The sequence below is a fragment of the Chrysochloris asiatica genome, unplaced genomic scaffold, assembly GCF_000296735.1.
Source record: "Chrysochloris asiatica unplaced genomic scaffold, ChrAsi1.0 scaffold00206, whole genome shotgun sequence".
NCBI classification, from domain to species: Eukaryota; Metazoa; Chordata; class Mammalia; order Afrosoricida; family Chrysochloridae; genus Chrysochloris; species Chrysochloris asiatica.
Genome location: NW_006408724.1, coordinates 3,513,135 through 3,517,615, shown reverse-complemented (window position 1 = coordinate 3,517,615; position 4,481 = coordinate 3,513,135).

Here is a 4,481-nt window from a genome sequence, read left to right as displayed (position 1 = left end):
GGTCCTGTATCTGACAGTGTTTCTCTGCTATTCATAGAGTTTTCAGTGACTAGCGATTCGGAAGTAGTTCGTCACTCTTTCTTCCTAGTCTGTCTCTGTCTGGAAGCTCATCTGAAACCTGTCCACCACTGGTGACCCTGCTGGTTACTTAAAATACTGGTAGCAGAGCCCTCAGAATCACAGAAACTCAATCCACTATTAAGTGCTGTTGAGTTGGTTCCAACTCATAGCCACTTTGTATAGGATTTCCAATGCTGTTAATCTTTGCTGGAGCAAAACACCTCATCTTTCTCCTGTGGAATGGTTGGTACGCTCCATCCACCAACCTTGTGGCTCACATTCTTCTAGTGCTTATCCTTTGGAACCATCACACTTACTGGACCAATATGTAACAAAATGATAAGTAGAGAAATGGAGTTGCCAAAGACTTCATCTTGCTTTGATCCAAAATCAACACTTATGAAAGCAGAAGTCAAAACAATGTATCACTTTAGGTTAATTTGCATTAGGCAAATATGCTTGAAAAAACATCCTTAAAGTGTTAAAAAGCAGTTTGAGGACAAAAGTGCATTTCACCCAAGCCCCATATTTTCAGTCACCTCATATGCATGTGAAAGTTGGGCAATGATTAAGGAAAACCCTAGAAGGTTCAGTAGTTTTGAACTATAGTGTTGGTGAGTAATATTGAAAGTACCGTGGACTGCCAAAAGAGCAAACAAATCTGTCTTGGAAGCACTACAAGAATTTTCCTTAGATGGCAGAATGGCGAGGCTTCATCTCTTGTACTTCAGACATATTGTCAGGAGGGACCAGTCCCTGGAGAAGGACATCATGCTTGGTAAACTGGAGGGTCAGTGAAAGAGAGGAAGACATCTAATGAGACTGACTGACACAATGGCAGCAACAATGTAAGGATGTAAGGTAATGTAAGCAGTAATTGTAAGGATGGTGAAGGATCAAGCAGTGCTTTGCTCTATTGTGCACAGAAAAGCGATGAGTCAGAATTGATCGGTATTTTGTAATATCATCCATAGAAACCAAGACTATTTTTTTTTTAACATTTTATTGGATTTTAATGTAATTTCTAAAACAGAGTAAGATTGAGGAATGAGTAACTGATTGTTTGCTGCTGGGTATATATCAAATTAATGACAGTATGCTAACGAAAAAGAATATATTTGGAGTACCATAATAAAGCATGTGCTTGTTGAACATTAAGGATTTTTTAAATCATGTTTGCAATAAATATCTATTCCATCTGCATTTTCTCTCTATGTAGTTATGTATAGATTGTTGTTACTTGCTGTTAAATGCCATCATGTTGGTTCTAACCTTGTATAAGGTTTCGGAAGAACAACTGCCAACCTTTCCATTAGCAGTCCAGTGCTTATCCTATAGTGGCACACTAGATTGTTGTTGTTGTTAACTGCAGTTAAGTCAGTTCTGATTCATAAATAGGGTTTCTAATAAGCATGTAGTGGGTTTGAATCACCAACCTTGTGGTTACCAGTTCAGTGCTTATCCTACAGTGCCATACCAGAGCAGAGATTAGAAATTATGATATTTAATGATTGTTTATTATATTTGTAGAGTAGTGCTGATGAGTATAGCCAGGCAGGTGGTTGTAGCAGATGATTTTCAGAAGTTATCTAAAAATCAAGTAACATCCAAACTTGGCTCAATATTAGACTTGATTAGGAATTTCTTTTACAAATACACATTCCTAAGCCACACCAGAAAACAGCCAAGACATTCTGTACTATTACAAATTTCTTTAGAAAATTATGTGCGATCGAGTCAGTTCTAACTCATAGTAACACTATATGGGGTTTCCAAGGAATGCTGATGGGTTTGCACCACTGACCTTGTAGTTAGCAGAATAGTGCTTATCTGACAGTGCCACACCAGGACTCTCTTTAGAAAACAGGTCTTTCTAAACTATAATTCTCTATATAATGATAAATTACTTCTGTCAGCAAAAAGATGGGTTTTCCGTGTAGAAAGAGGGGATGAATTCATTTTATTTAGTATATTCAGATGCTGTTGTGGTTGATTCATGCTGTCGAGTCAGTTCTAACTCATAGTGAACCTATATAGGGCTTCCTAGGCTGTAAATCTCTCTTTTGGGAAGTTCTTCTCATCCTCAGAAAAAATTTTTAAAGCTTTTATTGTGCATTGAGTGATAGTTTACATGGGAGAACATCAGCTTTGCACTCAGCCTGTCATATTTTGTATCATTGCAATGATTATAATCCCCTCCATGCATCACCATTCAGTAGTATTTACTTCTATTCCCTGTGTGTGTTTTGTTTTTATGTACCCAAAAACACTCAGAAATATATAATCATTAAAAAAAAAAAAAAAAAAAAAAAAAAAAAAAAAAAAAAAACCAAGGGCACATTCTGCAAGCCTGCCTACTGGCCAGCAGCACACAGTCTTTCTTTTTCCATGCATTTAGAGTCCTCAGCTGCTCTATCTCTCCATGTCATCATCTTTGCCTCTATCTATGGTATCACAGCTTCCCTAGATAGGGTCCCACATTCCACTTTTGCTCTTCTCCCTTAATGGTCCTAGGATCTTCTGTTCCTGGAATGTAAGATTAACTACTCCCCCTTTATGTTACAAAACTTCTACCTTTCCAGTTGTGACAATCACAATTAGTCATGATAACAACTATTCACTATAGAATCCTAAGAATTTGATCCCTATCTCCTTTCACCAGACCTATCTAGACAAGATGAAAACTATGCAATAGGTACTACATATCTTTTTGCAATCTGGTTTTTATCACAGTATTATGTTTGAGGTTCATGTGTTCTAGTTCATTCATTTTAACTGATAAATTATTTTTATTGAATGATTATACCAAAATTCACCTTGTGTATTTTTAAAATACAACTCTTTGTATACTTGTTAACATTTCTCTAGGTTATATATCTATAAGTAAAATTACTGGGCATGTACTTTATGCTATTAACTTTATGATATTATTGCCAGATAGTTCTCTAAAGAAATGTAACAAAATAAGATTCCACCACCAGCATATAGAATCCTATTCTCTCATATTCACATCAGTATTAAATATTACCAGGACTTTCCATTTTTGACAAACTGAAGAAGACAAAATTATTTTTGAGTGTTGCTTAAATCTATGTTTGCTTTCTTTTCTACATAGGTTTGGTCATCTTATTATTGAATTATTTTGTGTTATTCTTAATGATTTATAAAATTCCATGAATATTCTGAATTTTGTTATAGATGAATATGTTCTTAAAGTTTTACTTTTTGTTGCAATGTCTTTTGTTGCATGGAAAATATTAATGCTAGTGTGGCCAGATTATTAAAAATTTTCTTTTACATGGAGTTGTTCAGTCTTGTTGAAGAAATATTTATGTATCTAAACATCCTCCCCTATACTTTAACTAATTTAACTTTTTTTACTATCTCACCAAACTGCTTTAGAGTACCTCTTTTATCATAAGACAAATATATAAAATGAATGGCTATAATATCTAGTAATGAAATTCTTCTATTTTATAACATTTCCTCAAACCAATTGAGATTTTTCATGGTATTACATTAAATTTAAGGGCCAATTCATGGGTAATCAGTATCTTCACAATATTCAGTAGCTCTACCAACATTGAAAATGAAGCATCCTCTATTGACTTAGGTCTTCTCTAATTTCTCACAATAATGCTTTTTCTATGGAGCAGTTCTACACTGTCTTACAAGGTCACTACAATTCAGAGCTGGCTTGATGGCACAGAGTTTAGGTTTTAGTGTAGAACAATTGCATGTAATGTTAAATTTGTTCTTTTTTGATATTTTAGATGCTATCATAAATATCATTTTAAAAAAATGTTTATTGTGAATTATGTGATAGTTTACATGGGAGAACATTAGCTTTGCATTCATCCGATCATGTATCGTTATACCCTGTAAGCCTGCCCGCCCCTGGTCCTCAGCACACAGCCTCTCTCCCTCTCTGGGTCTAGAGTACCCAGCTGCTCCATCTCTCCATGTCATCGTCTCTGCCTCTATCCCTGGCATCACTGCTTCTCTGGGTACAGTCCCGCACTCCACTCTTCTCCCTTGAGGGTTCCAGGGACCTCTACTCTTGGACTGCAAAGTCAGTACTCCCCTCCTTTTGCTACAAAAAATCCACCTTTACATTTCCAACCCTCACAGTCAGTCCTGATAACAATTATTCACCATTGTACCACAAGGGACCTATCCCCATCTCCTTTCATTAGCCCCGCCCAGACAGATTGGATACTGCTCAGTAGAGATTCTACCGTACTCCGTGCCCTCTGGATCTAGGCTCACTCTTGAAAGCTTGTAAGCCAGTCACTTCTTGCTTTTGTAGCTCCACCACCCCTACCCATTTTGGGTAGCCAATGTCCAAGTTGCCCATCATCCCTGTCTACTTTGTATGGAGGGGGTAGGAATGATCCTTGCTGTAAAGATTTGTTCCCTCT